The sequence below is a fragment of the Glycine soja genome, chromosome 12, assembly GCF_004193775.1.
Source record: "Glycine soja cultivar W05 chromosome 12, ASM419377v2, whole genome shotgun sequence".
Taxonomy (NCBI): Eukaryota; Viridiplantae; Streptophyta; class Magnoliopsida; order Fabales; family Fabaceae; genus Glycine; species Glycine soja.
Genome location: NC_041013.1, coordinates 17,173,102 through 17,199,568, shown reverse-complemented (window position 1 = coordinate 17,199,568; position 26,467 = coordinate 17,173,102). Strand labels below are relative to the sequence as shown.

General features: G+C 34.1%; 1 pseudogene; it reads right to left on the bottom strand.

The window, feature by feature from the left end:
- Window positions 1–3,503: 3,503 nt before the first annotated feature.
- Window positions 3,504–25,231, bottom strand: LOC114378825 (annotated as a pseudogene).
- Window positions 25,232–26,467: the final 1,236 nt, after the last annotated feature.

Sequence of the window (26,467 nt, the reverse complement as noted above, 5' to 3'; positions counted from 1 at the left end):
TTGGAAAGCTTTTGGCACAAAGAAGAAGAAGAAGTTCAAAGAGATTCAAGGCTTGTAAATGATTGTAATGAATTGATTGTTCAAGATCATTGAAATGCAAAACAAAGCCTTATTTTTATAGACTCTTCATGTCTGGTCAAGACAACCATTTAGAAGAGTTATAACTTTTAGAAAAACTTAAAACCAATTTGAAAAAGTCAAAAACCATTTGAAGAGTTACATCTTTTGATTTATTCAGAAACAAACACTGGTAATTGATTACCAAATCAGTGTAATCGATTACACAAAGCTTTTATGTGAAAGGATGTGACTCTTCACATTTGAATTTGAATTTCAACGTTCAAAGGCACTAGTAATCGATTACCAAAACATTATAATCGATTACAGCTTTTTGAAATTAATTGGAACGTTGTAAATTCAATTTGAAAATTTTTCAAAACAATTTTGCTACTGGTAATCGATTACAACAATCTGGTAATCGATTACCAGAGAGTAAAAACTCTTTGGTAAACATGTTTTGAGAAAAATCATGTGCTACTCAATTTTTGAGAAAAACTTTTCATACTTATCTTGATTAAACCTTCTCTTGATTCTTGAATCTTGAGTCTTGAGTCTTGATCTTGATTCTTGAGATCTTGAACCTTGAATCTTCATTCTTAACTTTCTTCTTGAGTCTTAAATTCTTCTTGATTCTATCTTGAACTCTTGAATTGTTCTTGATTCACTTGAGTTGTTCTTTGATTAAACTTTGATTCACTTGAGTTGTTCTTTGATTGATCTTTGAGCTTTTTGTCATCACCTATGTCATCATCTTTTGTTATCATCATTGTTATCATCAAAATACATTTGAATCACCTTTGATTCACCATGAAGCTTTGCTTCTACACTAATATCTCATTAGTACCTAAATTCTGCATTATCCTAGTTCTTATATACATAGAGCCTTCGAATGTAGGGAAAAACAAAACAAAAATAATAAAATTCCTTTCCTCACCTTGTTTTCTGGAGGCTCTAGCCCTCGAAGCTAGACATTCCTTGTTCTGCTATATGAGCACCTAACAAGCACCCTCTAACACCCAAAATTATTAGAATCGAAAAAACGAAGAACATAATCATGGGGGAACCGAACCAAAATTCATGCCAAATTAAGAGAATCTGTATAGGGGAAGATCCCATCTATTGTGACAAAAATCCTCCCAAACAAATGGGGAAGGGTATCCAAAAAGAGGAAGAAAAATTATAAGCTGCATGATTAGTTCATTTTTTAGCACAAATATTTTTTTCTCTGAAAATATGCGAAACTCTGAAGTCCATGGGGAAGACTATCCTTAAGCAGTTCTGCCATCTGTTGAGGAGCTTCTAAGGGACAACGGAAGGGTGGGCGCCGAAACCACTAGTTTGGAGTCACCTTCTAGCCAGCATTTGGCCCACTAGGTGTTTTGGTGATTGGTTATCGAAGAGCAATGGAATGGTAAAAATGCTGGGTTTGGTTTGCGAGTGCTAGGAATATTGGATTGCACCAGCTGCGGGAATTTAAGGAAGGCCATTTGCTTTAAAAATAGATTCAAAAGTCTAAGTACTTCTTATATCAAATCATTGATGAGAACTTAACTATTTCCATCGTCACTAGTATTATAATACATACAGTTGACTAATTTATGTTTATTAAGAAAATTAGTTAGTTTAATTATTAATATTAAATTTATAATATTTTATAAATTTATCTTTAATTTTATTAAAAATATTTTTTTTTTTGGATTTTCATATGAGAGAAATAGATAATTTAAGATATTTTAATAAAATATTTAATGCAACAGAGAGATAAACCGAAATCTTATAACAAGAAAAAATATTAATTATATCTTATAAATAGAGGCTGAGGCTAACATATATAATATGTCTTTTGCTATAATAATATAATAAAATAGCAAAACGCTTAATTAAATGAATTGCATATCCTCGTCACATTTACCATAGGCCAAGCCAATGTTTGGAAAATATTATATTTTTAGAATAGAAAACAAGCTGTTTGCAAAATGCATAAGTGACTAGATAAAGAGTTCATCTATGAGAGAAATCCAATGAGTATAACCAATCGATTTTTCATGATGTATTAAAATAACAAATATTGCATTAAAATCATACACAAGTCATTTCAATACAAACAAGAATCCTCTCATTAATTACTAACATGACAATATCATGAACTCATGACACAAGGCAGAAAACACAATAATGATATTAATACCCACAACTGGAGGTAAAATCCATTAAGTTGTGTTTTTTCTATCGCATGATTACCATGTTAGTTAACATGGGAGAATCCAAATCTTTTTAATACTATATTGAACTAGCTGTGCTCGTAGACATTGGATAAGTTGGATAAGATTTTTTTTTTATTCAAAAGTTGAATAAGATTTAAATGCAATACTTTATAGGCTTGTAACACTGTCCTTCAACTAAAATTAAAATTTCATCTATATAATACATATTAGGCTATATAAATTGTAATTTTGACATTATTTAAAAAATTAATTAAACAAAGTAAATATCTTAATAATTTATTATTTTATCTTTAATTAAAAGATCACGAGTTGGATTCTTATCTCCCAATATCAAAATCAAACTCCATTTTTGATTCAAGATAATGGCAATCGCCTAGGTTGTCTTGTTAAATATCTCACATTAATAGGTAACATAATTAAAATAATATATATAATAAATGACTCACTTCATGAATTAAAATTTTAACTTTAAAAGTTAACATAAAAGATGAAAATCACCCTTTACTTACCTATATTATTTTAATAATATCACTAATTAACGTGAGACCTCTAATATACACCTCATGAAAAATTAGATATCTCAAGCCTTCATAGTGCATAACATCTACAAGTAGTCTAATATTGGGTGGCGGAATTAACCTAACAATAATAATTAGGATAATATTTGACATCATCTAAAATTTTGAAATTTAAATCTCAAACTAATGAGTTATCCTTTCACTTATATATATAGTTTTAGTGATATTACTAATGAATGTAGGATTTTTCTAACATTGTGTTGTTAGACAGTTGTTCCTTCCCTAAAAATAAAAACCCGTGCCAATGCATCATTTTCAATTTTCACTAACATTATCATCTTCTATAACAGGGAAGAATATATTATAGAGAGTTTGTTAAAAATAACTAGCCGTAAATCTAGTCCAGAAGCTAATACAAATTAGGGGTCTTCAATCTAAACCAATCCAAAATAAAAATAAAAAACCATTCAAAACAATAAAAAATGAAACCGAAACACGAACACCCATAATACAAAACGGGAGGCAGAAATTTTGTTTCCAATTTTTTATAGTGGACCTACAAAATTCAACGTGCATATTGCAGCAAAAAAAATTGCTGCAACATAAGGTAGTGAGAACAATGGTACTGCTGGAAATACAAACCGCTTCAAGCCCTACGACATTGCAGAAAATTTAGTCACTGGTTGTTTCTTATTCACGTTTAATCATCAGTGCTAATGTACATGATGTCTTCCTCCGAAATGTGCATCGACCCTCGGTCCCTTCTGCCACTCGGTTGGGTTTTGTCAGGTTGACCTCGCTGTGTGATCACAAGAAAAACCCTTCAGCTATTTTGTGATCATAATTTTTAAGGAACAAGTTGACAATGGTGGCATTATTAAGAAAGTGCAAATTTTTAGTATTCTTACTCTTATAATATCTGTTTTCTTGCAGTTTATCTTTAATTGGCAGTTTTTCTTTTTTATTTTAAAAATAACTATGGCTTTAATATATATTTCGCGTGCAAGTGTAACAGATTTTAATTTTAATCCTTCTAAAATTGAGTTTGTGATCTGCAATATTTGTTGTCACTTGTTATGATCCTTGGCGCAAAACCCACTTACATGGCCACCAAGTCACAGACTAAAAACAAAAACTGCTATATCTTACATGAATCAAAAGTTAAATTTGTAGGGGCAGAACATTTTTTTTCTAATTAGCAGGTCATGGTGGGACAGAACAGGTGACAACATAAATAGGAGAAATTAAAAAACTTAAAAAATTTATGTGGTGACGAACTATAGTGTTATATTTGCAAAGATTGTAAAATATTTAAATATATTGGTCTGAATACGTTAACAACTATAAACAACACATTCAAATCAAACAACTGATGCAGAGAAGAAAAATAATTTTTTGAGGTACTTACCTCCAACCATTGTTATTGACCTTTTTCAGCTTTCACAGTTTTAGCTTTTCAGATCCCCACTCACTTAAATTCGATGATATATTTTATCTGAAGAGACAAGTAGGCTAGGTGATCTGAGAGCACCCAGTTCTATTCACAGAGCCATGTCTATCACAAAGCTCAACCTTCATAGATCAGAACGTGGATATGATGAAGATATTGGAAAAAGATCATGGGTTGTTGATGAACGTGGATAGAATGTGGACAGAAAATGGACCATGTACAGAAAATCACTCCCCATAGAAATAGCAACCGAAAAATAGAAAAACAAAACATGCAAAAGAATTGAAAATTCCAATAGAGATCTCAAACATATTTAAGTCAAAATTTAAATTATGAAAAATAACGATATACGTGATGTGTCTTGCTTTAAAGGGGAGAAAGTACGCACTAGAGGTGAATTGAAAAGTTTTGTGGTAGCAAATGACTATCTAAATAAATAAATAAGGAAAATAAATGAAGGAACTATGGAAAGCTAAGTAAATTCTGAATTCTTTTCTGTCTCTTTTCCATTCACTGCATTGATATTTATATTGTTTATTTACAATAGTGGATATTTATTATATTATAACAAAATTGGATAAGCACTAAAGCTTTCTCCTAACGGAATTGAGCACAAAGGCTGGCCCCATCAAGCATAATCATTCAAGTATGCTGGTTTGTTGCTGTTTCGGGTTGGTCTGGTAGTGACTTGGCTCTCCTGTATGATGTTGTTGATATCAATACCCCCTTGTTGAAGACCAACCTTGTCCTCAAGGTTATAAGTGCTTTTAATTATGTCCCAAGGTTCCCAAGAAGTGTCTTTAGGGGCAAGACTGTCCCATTGCATCAAGACCTGTTGGGTAGGTGGATTGGTGGGGTTGTCCAACTTCCAATCTAGGAGCTGAAATGGTTGAACAATGGGGTGATTATCGGTGTTGGAAGTAGGAAGTGGGGAGGTGTCATTGGGAATGGGCCTGTGGTGAAGTTTCAGAAGACAAACATGAAAAACGGGGTGTATTTTGGAATGTCAGGGTAATTGCAGATGATAGGCAACGGGGCCTATGTAGGTTTGTACCAAAAATGGCGCATAGTAGTGTTTGGACAATTTAGAGTAAATGGACTGGATGGATGTTTGCTAGTATGAACGAAGTTTAACATAAACCCAGTTGCCGACGGTGATTTTGAGGTCTCGGTGGTGAGCATTAGCCTGAGTTTTCATTGAAGTTTGGTATTTTTGCAATCGTTGTTGGAGGACTGAATGAATGGCAGCCCGTGAAGTAAGGAGTGAATCGATGGCTTCCACTGTTGAAGAACCTTGGAGGTATAATGGAAGTGAAGGCGAGGGTTTGTTGTATGTAACTTCGAATGGAGTGAAGCCCGTGCTGGCATGTACAAAGGTGTTATACGACCACTCTACCAAGGATAAGAATTTGTACCAATGATTGGGCTGATCGTGCACAAATGAGCACAAGTGTTGTTCGAATACTCTGTTAAGAACCCCTGTTTGGTCATCAGTCTGGGGGTGGTAAGCCATACTCATGCAGAACCTTGGAGGTAAGGAGTGAATCGATGGCTTCCACTGTTGAAGAACCTTGGAGGTATAATGGAAGTGAAGGCGAGGGTTTGTTGTATGTAACTTCGAATGGAGTGAAGCCCGTGCTGGCATGTACAAAGGTGTTATACGACCACTCTACCAAGGATAAGAATTTGTACCAATGATTGGGCTGATCGTGCACAAATGAGCACAAATGTTGTTCGAATACTCTGTTAAGAACCCCTGTTTGGTCATCAGTCTGGGGGTGGTAAGCCATACTCATGCGAAACTTAGTGCCACTCAGGAAGAATAATTCTCTCCAGAAGGAGCTGATGAAAATGAGGCAGCGATCGAACACTAAACTTCCTGGGGAGCCATGGAGCTTGCAAATGATGTCTAGGAATAGCACAACAACATTATGTGCTGTGAAATGAGGGGGAAAAGGGTCGAGGTATGTTCCTTTAGAGTACCTGTCAATGACGACCATGATTGTTGTGAAGCCATTGGAAACTGGTAACACTAATAAATCTTCCTAAATAGCTGAAGGAATTGGCAGAGGTTGCAACAAGCCTGCAAGTTTTCGAGCTTCATATTTCCTTTGTTGGCAAATGGAGCATTGGGCAACATAACAATGAATATCTTGATGCATGTGAGGCTAGAAGAAATTATTTTGAATGCGGCAAAGTGTTTTAGAGACACACATATGACCCCTAATAGGAGTTTTATGAAATTCTTCCATGAACAATTCAGTAAAATTATGTCCAGAATGGAGCCAAATCTTATTGTTGAAGGGGAAAAGATAATTGTTAATGGTGAAATCAGGGTGAGCTTCTAGGTGCGAACTAACCTGGTGGAGGAGCTCCTGATATGTGGAGTTCGCCTGACACGCTTGTCGGGGTTACTCCATTAAAAGGGAATTGGGAATGGATAACAGTAATTGCAGAGTTGGTGTCTCGGGGATCCTGGATAAAGCGTCTGCGACCACATTGGAAGAACCACCCCTATATTGTATGGTATAATCATACCCAAGCAGCTTGGAGAGGTATAATTGTTGTCCCGACATCTAGATGACTTGGGATATTAATTCTATCAAACTCCAGTTGTCAGTTAAAATGATGAAAGAATGGGCTAAAAGGTAATGGCACCATTTGTGGATTGCATATGAGATTGCATGAAGTTCACGGATTTAAGTTGAAGCTTTTTGTAGTTGTGGGAACAACTGTTTGCTGAAGAAAGCTATGGGGTGGGAGTTCTGCAATAGGACTGTACCCAAAGTTGTGCTAGAGGCGTTTGATTTCATGATAAATGGAATGGTGAAATCTGGAGTTGCAAGGCTAGGGGCCTGAGTTATCATGGATTTTAACTGGTGAAAAGCTTCTTGAGCTTCAGAGTTCCATGAGAAATTGCCCTTATGCAAGAGCGCAGTCAACGACTCTGCTATGGCGGCATACTTTTTGATGAATTTTCTATAGAACCCTGTGAGGCCTAGGAAACCTCTCAAATCAGAGGGTGATGCCGAAGTTGGCCAATCAAGCATGGCCTGTATTTTAGCTGGGTTTGGGGCTACTCCAAGTGATGATACAATATGGCCAAGGTAACTCAACTGTTGTTTGGAGAATATGTATTTAAAACGACAAAAGAAGAAGGCCCTCTACGAAAAGGATGAGAAGTCTGTTTCGAGATGTTCCAAGTAGGAAGGAAAAGAATGGTTGTATACCAATATGTCATCAAAGAAGACAACCACCAATTTCTGGATAAATGGCCAGGGAAGGTCATTCGTAGTGGCCTGAAATGTTGAGGGGGCGTTACACAACCCAAAGGGAAAAACCTTGAACTCATAATGTTCGTGATGTATGCGGAACATGATTTTATGAATGTCGGCATCATTGATTCGAAGTTGATGAAAACCTTGACGGAGGTTGAGTTTAGAAAACCATGAAGCGCGTCCGAGTTCATCGACTGACTCATCTATCGTTGGTATGGGGAAATGATCTTTAATGGTGATAACGTTCAAAGCTCTGTATAGGAGAGGAAAATGGACTATGGCTTGGTTGTATCATGCCAGCATCAAGCATCACGACAACTTGTCTCTCTGATTTATTCTTTTGAGAGTAAGGGTAGCAATACAATTGAACATTCACGGGGTTCGAATTGGGTAAAAGATGAATGTGATGAGTGATGTTGCGATGAGGAGGAAGTTGTTGTGGTTCTCAGAAATTATCATCAAATTGATGAAGAAGATGGTCCAGGGAAGGGTGTGTATGGAGGTCAGAGGGAGGTGTAGGTGAAGGCTGGTGATGGGTTGGGTCTTGTGTATGAGTTAACTGGAATAAGGCTGAAATACTACATGTTTGGGCAAGTCTTTTTAGCTGTTGGGCTAAAGTTGGGCTCGGGTAGAATGGAACATCTGCGTGTAATGAAATGTTTTGGCCAAAATAGTTGAAAGCCGGACTCAACCTATTTATGATCATAATTTTTAAGGAACAAGTTGACAATGGTGGCATTATTAAGAATGTGCAAATTTTTAGTATTCTTACTCTTGTAATACCTGTTTCCTTGCAGTTTATCTTTAATCGGCAGTTTTTCCTTATTTTTATTTTAAAAATAACTATGGCTTAAATATATTTTCCCCTCAAATGTAATAGATTTTTAGTCCTTCTAAAATTGAGTTTGTGATCCTGCAATATTCGTTGTGACTTTGTTATGATCCTTGGCGCAAAACCCACTTACTTGGCCACCAAGTCACAGACTAAAAACAAAAACTGCTATATCTTACATGAATCAAAAGCTAAATTTGTAGGGGCAGAACATTTTTTTGTAATAACAGGTCATGGTGGGAACAAAACAAGTGACAACAAAAATAGGAGGGATTCAAAAACTTAAAAAATTTATGTGGAGACTAACTATAGTGTTATATTTGTAGAGATAGTAAAATATTTAAATATATAGGTCTGAATACGTTAATAACCATAAACAACACATTCAGATCAAACAACGAACATAGAGAAGAAAAATAATTTTCTAAGGTACTTACCTCCAGCCATTGCTATTGACCTTCTTTAGCCTTCACAGTTTTAGCTTTCCAGACCCTCACTCACTCAAATTTGATGATGTGTTTTATTTGAAGAAACGAGTAGGCTTGGTGATCTAAGAGCACCCAATTCTATTGATAGAGCCCTGTCCATCACAAAGCTCAACCTTTGTGGATCAGAACATGGATATGATGAAGATATTAAAAAAAGATCATGGGTTGTTGATGAACGTGGATAGAAAATGGACCATGTATAGAAAATCACTCCCCATAGAAATAGCAACCGAAAAATAGAAAAAGAAAACTTGCAAAAGAACTGAAAATTCCAATAGAGATCTCAAACATATTTAAGTCAAAATTTAAATTATGAAAAAATAACGATATACGTAATGTGTCTTGCTTTAAAGGGGGGGGGGGGGGAGAGTATGCACTAGAGGTGAATTGAAAAGTTTTGTGGTAGCAAATGGCTATCTAAATAAATAAACAAGGAAAATAAATGAAGGAATTATGAAAGGCTAAGTAAATTCTGAATTCTTTTCTGTCTCTTTTCCATTCACTGCATTGATATTTATATTGTTTGTTTACAATAGTGGATATTTATTATATTATCAATTCTGTTATAACAAAATTGGATGAGCACTAAAGTTTCTCCTAACGGAATTGAGCACAAAGGCTGGCCCCATCAAGCATAATCATTCAGGTATGCTGGTTTGTTGCGGTTTCGGATTGGTCTGGTAATGACTTGGCTCTGCTGTATGCTACTGTTGCTATCATTTTCATTGTCAGCATGAAGCAGCCAACTCAAGTGCTTTGGATACTGACCTTTCTCAATACAAATGACACTTATAAATATGCTGCCTCCCATTCATCAGCGGAGACTGTACCTCACATAGCAATATATACATGCATTATGTTACTAGGTTTCCTGTTAATCAGGAGAGGTAAAGGTGGGGTTTCAAACAAAAGACAGGGAAAAACAACGTTCATTGAAATTAAATGGAAATTGAAAAGAAAGAGACTAGGCACAAAGGGTTACTTTGATCTTGGTTGCCATCTCCCAATGCATCAAGTCTTCCCATGAGCTCCACAAATTCCGGTTTTTTCATATACTAATGCACAAATTCATGCGAGTTTTGAAAACAAGCTCATAGTCATACTGTAAACAACAAGTTTAAATGAGTAGTCTAGAAGAACAAGCCTTTGCAATGCAATACTAGCTTTAGAAAATCTAGAATATGGAAGAGTTTTAGACAGTGATGCATACCCTTCAGCTAATGACTTGAATACGTGGAAGAGGACAATCCATTTAGGACAATCAACAACATCCTGAAACAAGATGTTGTCTTAAATGACAACATAGGTATTTACAGTATGCAAACTTTAAAGGGCCCTAAATAAGAGTCTTTGAATGGTAACATCATAACACTTGTAACACAAAGGTTCTCCATGTTTATGCATGCACAAAGTCATACATCTTAGTTATTTGACAAGGAAACTCCAAATCAGTCTTGTGTGATGGGAAAACAGCTACTTGATGTTTAGAAAAGGAAGATTAAAAAGAAATGATACCTCCAAATGGAACGTGTACTTTATTCCAAAAGGGTTGGAAGATTTAAATTTCTGAATGACACAAGGAAAAATTCAGGTATGTAGAATTTACAAAATCATTTCCAAAATCACTGAGGTTCCATGCATTAACAAAGAAATGATGAAGCAACAGGATCAGGAAAGCAAAATTACATTATCAGAAAATTCTTCATCAAAACGCACCCAATAGACCCTGTTACCAAAAGTTAATCCTTCAGCTGCAAATTCACAGAGAAAATAGCATCTCCAATCAAGAATGACAATTAAGATCTGCCATATCCAACAAAATTCCCCCTTATATGCAGCATAGGAATCTTTGATCCTCTATTTACAGAGGTGGAAATAAATACAGCATAGCATTTTGTTTTGTATATTACTAGTATTTTCAAATATTTATATAGAAAATCTCACAAGCAATAACAAAAGAGTAAGTGTAAAATGCTACTCGTGAAATAGATAATTTCTTTTCTTGTTGGCAGCACAAACATGAGCATTACACTGCCATATCAAAATACAATAAGAGTAGCAACATGTAAAACAAATGAAATCTTTTATATGCCTTGAGACAATTTACATGACAAAGGATCAAATTCCTAGATATACCGTTATTTTAATTAAAATTATTTTCTAGACAGTAGCAACTAGCAAGCCTTTGTGAATGTACTGTCTTAAAAAAATTATGATTTTTTATCAATTAATTACATGATCAATTCATGTCATTGGACTTCATCAACAACTAAATTGACTTTAAATGAATAATAATTAGAATTGAACATGAGAGAAAAACCTTCTCTAAGCTTCTTGATAATCACATTGGCATCAGGCATAGTTCCAATGAAAATGCCTCCTGGGTGAAGTAAAGCTGACACATTAGCCAATGCTTGCCGGGCACGGGCCTCTATAGACCATGAGTAATGCAATGCAAACTGCAGCATTTAAGAAGTTTATCAGACTAGAAAGTACAAACCAACATACAATTTCAAGATGGAAAGAACATAATTGTATTCAATGCAATAGTCTAACTGCAAACATTATGCTGATTTTGCTTGTACTGACAAAACAGTATGGTTGTTTTGCATATTGAAGGGGGAAACAAGGTAGTTATGAAGAAAAAAATGGTAGACATATCAACAAATAATGTTTTATTTAATTTGTATCAGGACAACTGTAGCGGAACGAGGGCTTTGCAAGAACAAAATTAGACATCAAATAAATCATCTTAAATGCAACTAAAGAAATGTTTAACAAAATTGTATGGGCCAAAAGTTAAAGCAAAAAGCAAGGTAATTACTAGGAGAGACCACTTCTAAATGTATTAGATTTTCTAGCAGCACAATGAATTACTCTTTCTGCATAAATACACCAATTACATATAATTAGTTCAAGAGTGAATCATTTACCTGGCAACTACAAATATCAAAAGGAGCATCATCTACAAGAACTTTGTCCAAGCGAACCTACAATAGCAAATGATATGAAGCTATGAACAATTAGAGCTACTTTGATCATCTATACAAAATTCAGATATTGATATTGAAGCTGAGGAACACAAGATGGCTAGAAAATTAAGGATGTGTTTGATTGTGTTTTGTTTTTTTGTTTTGAAAACTATTATTTGAAACAATTTTCAGATGCTAATCTTTAAACAATAGAAATGGGAGAAGAAGATGAGAGTGTAAGAAATGTTATTTTTGAAGGACAGAAATGTTAATCACCTCATAACAAGCTCCACATATAAGGCGAGCAGGAAATGTAAACTTTTTATGTCACGGATGATAGTCAGCATATCACCATTATAATGTGTCCAGTAGTCTTTGTTCAGGAAAGATTGTTGAATTCAATGAGCAGACAGTGAGGACAGACACGATAACTACAAATAGTTTGACATGAAAATGATACAATATTTAACCATGTAACGACAAGGATTTGAGCTATAAAATATAATTGTAAGTTCATCACTTAAAGTTGGGGAAATATATAGCTGCAATGGCAAATTTACTACCACTAGCAAAAACTTGAGTTCCACATTGGAAGTACGAGATTCGTAATACATAATAAATATATAAATGAAATTTTAGAAATCCAAATTAAGAACAAACTTCTTGGGCATTACAAGAAAGAAAATGAAAATTATAAATCATTGTCATCATAAATCACTGCTTGTTACTTCCCTACAAATTGGAAAAGTATCAATATCATTCTCTTCTTGAGTATCATCCATAAAGAGAACAACTTCCACTTTTGGTTCATCAAGAGACAATGCTTCTATGTCTCATATTTGGCTAAATTAGATTTTCATAACTTTTCTTCTTTGGATACATCATGGATACATATAAGTGAATTAGTGAAGTTTTTGAGAGCATAGTTATCAATATCGGATAGTGACACACAGTGGCCAACTGAAAATGCTATAGCAGGAAACATGATGACCGCTATTAAGAATATTATAATACAAACTAAAAAAATTATACATAATAATACTCAAAAAATCAAAACAAAAACCCAAAAATTAAAGAAATCCATGATAAATAATAGTCACAAGTTTAGACACAGTCACCATCAATCTTGGAGCAATAAAAGAACATGGTAACGAGGTCCAAAAATGAAAGATGATGGTGAAATTAAAAGAAAAAGAACATAACAAAATAGATACAAATTAGCAAAACATGAATTGGGAAGTCCAAAGAAAGAGAACAAAATGGAACACAGGAAAAAATGGGTTTTTGATGCCTACATCGTGGTAGCGCCACTATAGCTCACAAAAATATTGTCGCTCCACTCCACTGTAGCGCCAGTCTATCTTGCTATTGACTACTATCTTAGAGTATTCGTGATGGAAGCTTGCTTGTGGGGCTTCTATGGAGGTTAGATCTTTGAGCTTCAATGAGGTCCTTTAATGGTGATTTTCCACCATGGAGATGCAGCGGAAGACAAAGGAGAAGAGGTGAGAGGAGACGCCATCCACTAGGGAATAAGCCATGGAAGAAGGAGCTTCACCACCAAGATGAGCCTTGGATAAGAAGCTTGGAGAGGATGCTTCAATGGAGGAAAAGAAAGAGGGAGAGAAAAAGAGAGGGGGGAGCACGAAATTGAAGGAATAAAAGAGGTAGAGAAGTGGAACTTTGAGTTGTGTCTCACAAGACTCTCATTCATCAAAGTTACAACAAGTGTTACACATGCTTCTATTTATAGACTAGGTAGCTTCCTTGAGAAGCTTTCTTGAGAAAACTTCCTTGAGAAGCTTCTTTGAGAAAACTTCCTTGAGAAGCTAGAGCTTAGCTACACACACCCCTCTTATAACTAAGCTCACCTCCTTAAGAAGCTTCCTTAAGAAGATTCCTAAAGAAGTTAGAGCTTAGCTACACATACCACTCTAATAGCTAAGCTCACCTCCTTGAGATGAGAAGCTAGAGCTTAGCTACACACCCCCTATAATAGCTAAGCTCACCCCCACGACAAAAAACATGAAAATACAAAAAAAAGTCCTTACTACAAAGACTACTCAAAATGCCCCGAAATACAAGGCTAAAACCCTATACTATTAGAATGGCCAAAATACAAGGCCCAAACGAAGGAAAAACCTATTCTAATATTTACAAAGATAAGCGGGCTCATACTTAGCCCATGGGCTCGAAATCTACCCTAAGGCTCATGAGAACCCTAGGGCCTTCCCTTGGATCTCTAGCCCAATCTACTTGGAGTCTTCTACCCAATGCCCTTGCGGGATAGGATTGCATCAATTCGTATCCAATATATATCCGATATGGATACATGAAGAAAATGCAAGATTGATGCTTCATTGGCAACAAGTGTAATTGTTTCCTACAAATGACTTTATTGAGTTAGAAAATCCTTAGTCAACTGCATCTTAGTATGATTTGATGGAATTGATTATGGAAACAAACAGATAAGGAACTGGTGCAACCAATTATGGCAAAACATGATACATACCGAGCATTCAGCAATGTCAATACCAACATAATATCCAATTTTGGCCTAGTCCCATTTGATAAGATCACCACCCTGGTAAACATTATGAAACAAAAAAGGATGGACTCTATGGTTAGCCAAGAAACTGAGAATGTCTTTTGGTATATAAACAACAACTGAAAACCATTAACACATTGCACAAGCGAGGTTAAGTACTGCTTCTCCTCAATGAGCGTAAAGCTGAATTAACAATACAATTAATCAGCTATCACATAGTACTGCCTGGGAAACAAATCATATATTAAAGAGTACAACACATACCCAGTTATTGAGTTTCTTCAAATGAATTATCGGACTAGCCTCCCGTTCTTTCAAAGTCTGGTTGGATCTTGCACTGTAATGATCTGCTACTTTCAGAATCTTGGTGATTTCATCCTCAAGAAAGTTGTACACCACCTATACACAATGCATCAAAGGAAAATTAAGACCGGAACCATAACCCCTTATAAGCTCGCCACAAGAAAAGCAATTGCAATTCTGGTTGTGGTTTCGTTGCAATTCTTGATATTATAGAAAATTGTAGAAAAATGCACTTGATGCAATCGCGATTGCAGTAACATTGCAGCCACAATTGTAGTTGTAGAACCTTTTTTAAAACCTTTGAGAAGTAGATAGGAACCTCTACTCCCACAATTGAATCAAACAAATTCTTACCATGCTGAAACTAAGTAACACAAAATTTGTGTGAACTTCATTTACATTTAATTCAACAATCTCCATCGTAATATTATTTTCATCAAACAAGCTCGCTACTTTGCTTGTTCCTTACACAGTCAAACTCCAAAAGCCTCTACTTTTTACTTCAATTCCCAAACTGCAACCCTCCAACGATTCTTGCAGCATCATCAACCAAGTTGTGTTGTTTTTTTGGCTGAAAACTAGGAGAGGGAGAATCGAGTGTGGTTGTGTTGGGTTGTGTGTGTGGGGTATGTATGTTTGATTTGGATAGAGGAGACAGACGAGTGCGGTGGAGAAAGAGAGAGGAAAGTGAAAAGTGAAGGATGTGCGGAAAGGAACAAAAATTCGAGTTCTGTGGAAAAATTTATAGGTGATTTGGAGATGGTGGCGGTGAAGGAGAGTAATGGATCTAACTCGTTGTGAACTATCGAGAGGCATTTGTTTCCTGCATATCCACGGTTGAATCTATCACCTTGAAAAATTTATTCCATAATGTAAATTTATATTTTGGAATATGCATACAAAATGGAAGGTGCAGGCAGGATTCAAACGCAACCTGAGAGATTTGAAAATGAGGGAGTTGCTATTAGCACTTCCCTTTATTAGCATACACCCCCTATTCTAATTCTTTTTTTTTTCCTTCAAAGAATCCTGAGTTGAGAACAGGTGCGTGATCAAGACAAGGTGATGAACATTAGGGTGGAGCTTGGGGCGGAGGCGCCCAACACTGGCACGTTGGATGGTGGCTGCGCATGCAGGGTGTTTTTCAAGAACGTGATGGCTGATGCACTCTATTCCCCAAAATATTAGTGAAAAGGAGGGTAAATTTGGAAAATAAATAAAAAAATTCTATTTTTCCATTTATAAAAAATCATTATATATATATATATCTGTTAATTAAACTTAAACACATTCAACAAAACTTTTCAAAATAGTAAAAGTTACTGCATTAGAAATTCAAGAAAATGACACTGTACACGCTTTTCATTTTGATATGGAAGTAGCTTCAACCTTTAGTCTACTTCCTTTATCCCATCAATGAGTTATTTTGCAATATCATCAAATTGTGTTAAGCTATCTCGGTTTATTTGACTTTAGACAAACAAACGTAACTCTTGATGGATAAACAAATTGTGGAACTGAGATAACCTTAGTTTTCTCACCTTCTCAGATTAATTTAGAATTAATTCAAACTTACTAATGAATTACCTTTGAATTATAGTGTTGTCTAAATTGCCCATAATGTCTGACTGGTTAGTAAAATGCATTATTTCGCCACATATCTAGCTGTTTTGGCTTAATTGCTATTTCAATTCAAAATAATGAACAAATAAGGTTAATGGTTAATTAATGAACTCAACCTTCGACAACTATATTTCATTCATCTTTGAATCAATTAGGAACATATTCGAATAAGCCTAAGATAATCATATGTTCACTTTGTATCGGTCATTATCCACTTATTGAACCAATACATGGATTTCAACCATGGAATCACTACTAAAAAAATTGCATTTTACATCGATCGAAAACAACTTTCAATGACGGTGGAGGCCCGTCTTTGAAGATGACGTTGTTGTAGACCTTAAAACTATTGACGACGGTCAACAAAACACCGTCTTAGAAAGAGTTGATTTCTAAGTCGGTACTTACGCTAGCACGAACGTAGAAATACGTGCTTTCTACGTCGGTGCTGGCGTAAGCACTAAATTAGAAATCAACACTTTCTACGACGACGCTTACATCAGCACCGTTCTTGAAAGTTGGATTTGAAAGACGTTGCTAACATAATTACGAACGTAGAAAGGAAGCTTTCTAAGTCGGTGCTTACGCCAGCACCAAAATAGAAATACGCGCTTTCAAAGAAGAAATTGACGTAAGCACTATCTTAGAAACCTTCATTTCTTACACAACATCATCTTTGAAAGTGCGTATTTCTACGTCGGTGCCAGCGTAAGCACTGACATAGAAAGAAAATTAATAATTTTTATATAGATATATATTTTTTAATAATAATGATTATGAATAAAGATAATTATCATTAACTATTTAAAATGTTGCTTAATTATATTAAAAATTAAGAATAAACATAATTATATAATATTAAATTAACTAAAACCTATGTATATAAGCTGAAAATTGATAAATTATTATTGGCAACTAATTTTTATAAGTACATATAATTTTTGTACTATATATTATGGTTTTAGTTAATTTAATATTATATAATTAAGAAACATATTGATAAATAATGATTATCAATAAAAATAATTATCAATAAGTATTTCAAATGTAAGTTAATTACATTAATAAATAACAATAAACATAATTATATAATATTAAATAAACTATAACCTATGTATAAGCTGAAAATATAAAAATTATTATTGTCAAGTAATTATGATAAGTGCATATAATTTGTGTACTATATATTATGGTTTTAGTTAATTTAATTTTATATACTTAAGCAACATAATGATAAATAATGATTATGAATAAAGATAATTATCAATAAGTATTTCAAATGTAACTTAATTATATTAATAATTAACAATAAACATAATTATATTATATTAAATTAACTAAAACCTATGAATAAAGACAAATAAATTATGATAAGTATTACCAATCTTATTTTAATGAAACTAAACATATTGATAAAAAAAAGTTATTCATTTAAAGTAATTATGTATAACAAATTAATAACATTATATATATAAATTCATATTAGGTGTTGTTATTTTAGCTGCAACAACATGAAATGAAACTTAAGTTACAAGATCAACACTCACAACCCGTAGAAAATCAACACTTAAATAAAGAACAACAATTTTGTGCCCCTTCTACCAACCTAAATCACCAATCACCAATACTAAACAAAGAAAATTAGTCAGATTCGTTGATAGTGAGCGAGTTTACTCAAACATTTTGAAGAACACTGGACTGACCTTAACAACATTCTCAATTTCAGTTATAATTGTTGGGATTTTCTTGATGACTTGCGCATATGATAGATTTTTGGCAAATGAATTAGCAAGGTCATTTTGTCCAATATCAATCAAGTAGAGTGCATCACGGAAGCCTTCGTCATTGATCAAATTTCGCGCAAAAAAGGGATATACATGAAGCAGTATATTAACGGCGTGTATTTGTAAATCTGTCTTTGATACTCAATATTTCTATGACGGTGTTTACAAACACACCGTCTTAGATAAGCTCCGACCTAACCTACAAAGACGGTGTTAGCACAAAATGTCGTTGTAGACGTCACACACCATGCACATGCCCTGCAAAAATGTCATATATTTACGTAAATGCCACCGGTCACCCTACTACGACGGGTTTGTTATGACCGACCTCGAATGTGCATCGTAAAAAGCACTTTTTTTAGTAGTGAATCAAAGCTTATGTTAGTGCTTAGCTTTACTGAGTTTTAATAGATTGGCTAAAATTTTGTTAAAACATAAGCATTTAGACAATGAAGGAAAGCTGGAGTTGCTGCACATGATGTCAAGGAATCAGATCGGGCTGCACAATGCACAAGGCAAGATAAAATGTCAAATGAAGAATTGAAGCTGCAGGATCCACGATGTCAGATACAATGTCCAGGACATCCTGCCCGAAAATACTGGACACATAAATCTGTTATATCTTTAACAGATTAATGTGCAGTTAGCAACAGATTTGGCGATCTATCTTTAGGAACGAATTAAAAGATAATTAAAGTTCGAATTACAAACTTGAATAGTTCGTTCAGGGATTAAAGATTAAAGATAAAAACTAAAAGATCAAACTTTATCTTTTAGATCTTTAAGTGCAGATTTTCAGGAGAATGATAGATCTTATCCAGCGCAAGTTGTTGCAGCCCAGATACGCACACTGCTATATAAACATGAAGGCTGCACGAGTTTTCTACCAAGTCCGAGATTGAAGAGTTATTTTGTGAGTTTTGGGACTTGAGTGTTTTGTGAGCCACCTTGATGTTACCCTAACATCAAGTGTTGGACCTGAGTGTGTAGAGTTGATCTCTATTGTTCAGAGAGCAATCTCTGGTGTGTCTTTGATTTATTTGTAAACACGGGAGAGTGATTGAGAGGGAGTGAGAGGGGTTCTCATATCTAAGAGTGGCTCTTAGGTAGAGGTTGCATGGGTAGTGGTTAGGTGAGAAGGTTGTAAACAGTGGCTGTTAGATCTTCGAACTAACACTATTTTAGTGGATTTCCTCCCTGGCTTGGTAGCCCCCAGATGTAGGTGACGTTGCACCGAACTGGGTTAACAATTCTCTTGTGTTATTTACTTGTTTAATCTGTTCATACTGTCAAATATAATCTGCATGTTCTGAAGCGTGATGTCGTGACATCCGGTACGACATCTGTCATCGGTATCAGAATTTCAGCTTATTTTCTACCTACACAAGATTTCAACCTAAAAAATAAGGAACTCAAGCATCTTGATAGTTGGAGTATCTGGTATGCACTCATTGTTGTTCTAGGTATATTGGAAAATATTTCAAGTTAAAAAATAATAAATAATAACCTTTTGAAATATACAAAATTACAACACTCATATCATCTCAAAGTCTTTGAACTTGGAGAAATTATTAAGTGATTGGCGATTATAATCCATACTAATCTTCATATAATAGGTAATCAAGTGTTAATTTTTTTTTCTTTTTTTTTGTGGCGAATAAGTGTTAATATTTTATACGAGAAACTTGAATACTCATCCGATTCTGATAGAAACCAACCAGAATAATAAACACATGATGATCTGAAACTACCTAAAAATTTGTCACTGGCTTGAAATGAAAGATAGGGATGACACATTATCCTCCCTCTTCTCTCCTCCTTTTGCTTCATCATCATTTTTCCCTCCTTTGTAGATGTCATTTCCTTCATTTATTTTCAAAGAACTATACAATTACAAAATGAATTTGATGTATGATAAAGCAATTGAAATTTCATTATGTTCTGTCTTTATTCTGAGCATGTTTTTGAACCATTGCACCGAATCTTTTGGTATCCTAGTAAGTTTGTTCCTGAAATCCACATAGTAGAGTCCAAAGCGTACGGTGTATCCCATGTTCCACTCCCAATTATCAAGAAATGACCATACAAAGTAACCGCGCACATTGCAGTCATCTTCCCTGCATTGAGTTTATAATATGTCATGATTAAGAAGGCTAGCAAGTAATGCTACAAAATACAGAAGCAGGAATATTCAAGGACTTGCAATAATATACCTTATAGCAGCAGTTAGGTTTGAGAGGTAGTTTCTATGGTATCTTATCCTCTTGTCATCATTCAAGGCCTTTTCTAAGGTCCTAAAGGGTCCACTTGGGTCATCCATTCCTGCATCAGAAATTTAATAGATGTTAAAAAAAATTATGATTACTAGAGAATTGAGATTAGATTAGTTTCTGTTGGATTAAATGAAAATGTCTACCCATATTTTAGAATATAATAAATTATTCTCTAGGATTAGCCTTTGTATTCTTCATCTTATCTTTATTTGTTTTCATACTTAGCTAACATTATGATTAGTATAAATTAGGTTAGTACTATATAGGTTCCATGAATATATCAATACATTATAATACATTTCAATTAATATCAATTTAGGGCTTCATTTTCTTTTATCTGTTTTCCTCCGGCTGTCTAGAACTATATAATTTCAATAGTTTCCCAACCATAAAAGTACTCACCATTCTCTATTATAATTATTGGGTATAAATATGTATGTCCAAGATCTAATTCATCATGCTATTAATTTTAGTAAAAATTGTTCTTTATTTTATTATTATATTTATTGTTTTATTAAATTGTTAATTTGACAAGTCCTTGATTAAAATTAGAGGCTTGTTATCATGATAGACATTATGATAATGAGAAACAAGTCCTTTATAATTTTAATCTAAATTGTTCTTGATCGTAGGATTATTGTGAATATGACATCAATAATTCGAATGGATCAATATATATGTAATGATCTTTATTTGATAAAGATTAATGTATCTCATTTATTAAATTGCATATATAGATGATGTATATGTAGATGTGATCATTGAATTGACTTAATTGAAATTTTTTAATGGTTAAATTTACCATAAACTGTTAATAAAAATTTCTCAAGAAGAGGTTTAATAGTTTTCTTTGACTTGAAATTGTCATAGTAATTAAGAGGTTATTTGTTATGTTTTGATTCCGGACACTTGATGCTTTAGAGAATTTGTTGAATGAATATTTGATATGATTAAATACCTTTAGAATTAATGATTAATCAAGAAGGAATCCATAAACTCTTGGTAATGAGTTTGAGCTTTATGAATAAAATTATATCCTGGACAGGAAAATTAAATAAAAGAAGAAATGAGTTTCTTAAGTCATTATAAATTAACTTAAAAAAGGTTTGATAGTAATACCATACTCTTACTCTAGAGTTAACCCAAAGATGTAAAGATGAAAGAAATTATTATACTATTTTTCTAATGGTTATTGAAAGAAAAATGTTACTTCATGTTATCTGGACGCTAAGAAGTGTTGCTAGATGCCTACCTTGATTTATATATTAATTTGATTAATATATTACCGACTTAGTATTTAAAATATAAAATAATGTAAATAACTTGAAATATTTGGTGAAAGAAAAGAAACAAACTGGAGGATTTCATGTTTGGAATTTAGTTTGAAAAGCTATTACATACAAGTCGGACTTGGTCAATTATTATTTCTAATTTAAAATTGCTAAATGGTTAGCAACAAGAAAATAACAAGAAATAATATTTTTAAATGGCTTAAAAGATAAGATAGTTGTTTTGATCTTATCACAAATCTATTATCTTCGGCGTGCGATAAATACAGCCCTAGGCTGCATGTTGAAGAGACAAGTTATCACTTCTCTTCTCATGCTCTCATAACACCAATTATTGTTCCACATGTCAAAGTTATTGACAAATAAAGATTAGTCTCGGTGTGAATACACATGAAATCTTCACACTATTGTAGAAAATTTTTATGCTTCAAGAGTTCATCAATAGGTACACATTTAATATGTCGTCTATTTAAATATAATTTAGATGCAAAATATCTTTATTTCGCTGTGTGTTTTCACTACTAGAAAATAAGTTTTTAACATCAGTTATTTAGGACTTTCAACATCGGTTATTAGTCGATGTTGAAAGTATTATCATTAACATCGATTTTTGAAAACTGATGTTAACGTAAAATTACATCATCGGTTGTTTAAATAACCGATGTTATATAATTATAAAAAAGTGATATATGTTCATATCAACATTGGCAGTTAACATACACTAACAACATCGATGTTAACTGCCATTAACAACATCGGTTTTTTGGAAAATCAATGTTGTTTTTAGGATTTTTTTTAATATGCTGTATGTTTTTTCAGTAACCCCAAAATTAACCTGCATAGTTTAAAAGCAGACCACACAACATATAATTTTGATTTTGTTTTGAATCAATTTTTACCAAAAATTTGATGACAAATTTATTAATGATTATGAATTAAAAGAATATTTAATGTTAAGGAGACACTATTAGAAAATATACTTTTTACATCGGTTATTTACGACTTTCTACATCGATTTTTAACCGATGTTGAAAGTACCAATGTTGAAAGTATTATGGTTAACATTGGTTTTGAAAAACTGATGTTAACATAAAACTATCAACATCAGTTATTATATATTAAGAACTACACCAAAATAAGTGTATAAATGCTGAGCGTTGACATCGGTTTTTATACAAAATCAATGTTAACACATACATTAACATTGATTTTCTAGAAAAACCGATGTTAACGTGTGAGTTAACATCGGTTTTTTATAAGAACCGATGTTAACTTTTTTATACAAAGCTGAACGTTGACATCTATTTTTATACAAAACTGATGTTAATGCATACATTAACATCGGTTTTCTAGAAAAATCGATGTTAACTTATACGTTAACATCGGTTTTATATAGAAACCAATGTTAAGTTAGAAACTTTAACATCAGTTCTGTATAAAAACCGATGTTAATGTGTGAGTTAACATCGGTTTTTTATAAGAACCGATGTTAATGTTTTGAAGATTAACATCGGATTTTGTAAATAACCGATGTTAATATACATAAATAACATCGGTTTTTGGAAGAGCCGATGTTAAGTTGTATGTTAACATCAGTTATATACAAAAATCGATGTTGTTTGTGTATATTAACATCGGTTTTTGTAAATAACCGATGTTGTTTTAAGGTTTTTTTTTATTTTATATACAATTTCTGTTTTTTAAAAAAAAATCCAAAATTTAACCTGTAAAAAGCAATTTCAGACCACAATTGACAGCAAACATCATTTGCATTATGCTTTCAAGCAGTTTTTAGCAGAAAACTACAGTATACTGAATTCATGAATATAAATAAATGATTTATTAAGAATTATCAATAAATAACATTCAATGTTCAAATGACATAGTGAATTACAAAAATGTAAACCATGTAGTGTAAACTACTTAAGTAAGCTAAAATGAATTCCCTAACATCCTAATTTTGCTAACATCCTAAGTTTGATCTCTAAGTCAGAGATAATATTGATCTCTCTGGCTCCAATGGTCTAGCATCGTTAAAATACTGCATGATCAAATAAAAGATAAATTAATAATGTAATACCAATTATAAGAAAATCAACTTTGTTTGAGATAAACAATTATCGCTTCCCAGTTATTCCTGAAACTTCCTAAAATGATGGTGGACATCTAGTGCATGACGTAATAGCCGCACTCAGTGCTTCCTTTTTATCTATTACACTAAATACATAATGAAATTTGAATATTAATTAAACGTTAACTACAATTAGTGTAGACACACATAAGCAGTATATATAAGTAGAAGTTTTATTTAAATCACGTACCTTAACGACAATCCACCTAGCAGCAACCTTAGATTTAGGCTGTGGAGTATCATCAAGTCCTTTCAAAGCACTGTTGAATACGAGGAACATTTAAAAATTGATGTTGTTGAGTAATGCCAATGCAAATGTATTGAAAAAAACACTAACCTGTTAATTATTCCCTTAAGATAGTTGTTTGGCCTGTTATGCAAGGAACAAAACCAGACAACAAGGTTTTCCTTGGGTAGAAGGACCACCATTTGCCAGTGTTCGCTGCAGTGGAGACAAATATGGGTTATTGTAGTAGTATACATTAATTAAATTCAGTTGTTTTGTTTGACTTACCCATTTAAGTAGACTCTAAGATAGACATCGCGTTTTGAACTCTGCATCCAACTCTTGATGTAACTTTCGGAGTCAAACTGCGATTGCCTAGATCTTTGAATAGACTGTGGCTCGAGGAATCCATACACATCAGAATTCCCCGCTCGCATACTTGTTTCAGTCAGATGTCTGTTGTTGTTAAGACAAAATTAATTATGTATGAATTTAAAGCAATAACTTAGGTAATTAACAGTAAGCTAAATTGACTTACAGAATCCACAACTGTATGACAAATATGCTGAGACATTGACCACCGTGTGCGATTTTGGAGAAATCTTCGTGCTTTATGTACAACGGGAAGTCTAGATTAAACACCCCGAACACGATAGCATCCCAGTTAACCTGGAAAGGCTTCAAGAAAAGCTGTGGGATGGTCAATGTCATCAGATATAGGGGATCATTGAACTCAAGATCCGGTCTATCTGGAGGCTTTGCTTGAGACACAACTGCCTGTTTATCAAACATAGTGAAATAATATAATTTAATTATAGTGAACAAATCAATTGAAAAAGAAAGAGCATATAATCAGAGTAAAATACCTGTTCTGATACATGCTTCACGAGATGTGTCGGCCAAGAAAGAAAGGTGTTCAGTGCATGCCCCACTAGTTGAACCTCGTAGTGGGTACAGGAACGGGAGCCTCTGCATCTTTAACCTCCTCAACACCAACCTTCACTTGGCCATGCAACAAAGGGATGTTGTGAACAACTGTGGATCCCTCATAAACTCTTCCTAGGGCAACCAGGCGGGAAGAATTTTCTTCGATGTGCCGCCTGCATTTGTCTGAGTGACCTGTCTTTGGATCAGTCGGTGAGGGATCAACATAACTCCCCTTTGTGCTAACACGAGCAGCTAAGGGACCAACCTTAGGCTCCAAAGGCAGTGCAAGTCCCTGTGATTGCATCTGTGACTGAAGCTGGGACTGCATCTGGCTGAAGGATGCCATGAGCTGCCGAGTCACTTTTTCTATGATCGACTCCTCCAGTTAGTCCCTGATTTGTTGAGTGAGCTGCTCGAGTTCTTTGGGAGGGATGGAGGAGGAACTGCGGGAGCTTCATGGAGCCAATCCGAAGTATTGCTTGATGGTGACATCGGCTCCAGCAGCACGCACACGGCCAGGGTGTTTTGGTCGCCCAATGGCAGCAGTCAAGAGATCCTGACGTCCATGGGGGACAAACGAACCTTGTGACGTCTGCTCCTCCAAAGAATCCTGTACAGAACATATATTTGTCCAAGGCATTCACAGAATAAACAAACATAATTACAATTCTAAATTTACATTTGACTTACAATCTTCTCAACAATTTTCTTTGCGGCCTCAGACGTCATCTGCCCAGTTTTCTTGGTGCGGGCCATCTTCCACTTCGCGTGTCGTCTGATGGGAGATGGAGGGTTAATGACACCCTCAGTGCTTCCTGACTAAGAAGCTTCCTCTAGTTTTTTCTTTGTCTTCTTAGCCATGAGCTTCTGTTCTAAATAATGATAACCCCCACGAGGCAACACATGGGGGGCGGTGTTTTGCTTCTGGATGGCCTATGCTTTTTTCCACACATCCTGCAAAAATTAAACATTAATTAACAAAAGAATGCTACAATCTATTATAAGAACTTAATTTTTAGTGGAAAACAATTCAAATTACAAAGTACATACCTCCTACAAGGGATCTCTGCGGGTTTGACAAAAATGGGCCCATTTCTCCTTGCTGATACCGTATTTTTCACAGATAGTGTCGTCCACACCGTCCTTGTCGGCTGCAAGTGCCCATTTCCTGGTCAAATCAGATTTAAACTGCCTCCACCGCTCGCCCACATTTTGAAGAACTTTCTTCTTTGTCCTACTGTTAGAAGCTTCCGGGATTTCAAATTCTGCCTGACAAACAATAAATTAGGTTTTATTGTTAGTAAATTATAAATTTTGGCTACTAAAGAAAATCAAAGAAGAAAACTAAAATACTTGAATATCCTCCCATATCAAATCTTTCTAAGCAGTAAAGAGAAAAACTTGATTTAGTTAACATTATCAAAAACCATAGTATGAGTTATGTAAATCAATTTACTGAAATGAAATACATAATTAAAAAATTACATTAGACGATGTTAATTAATTCTCCTTCATCATGATCATTACGATTAGCATGAAT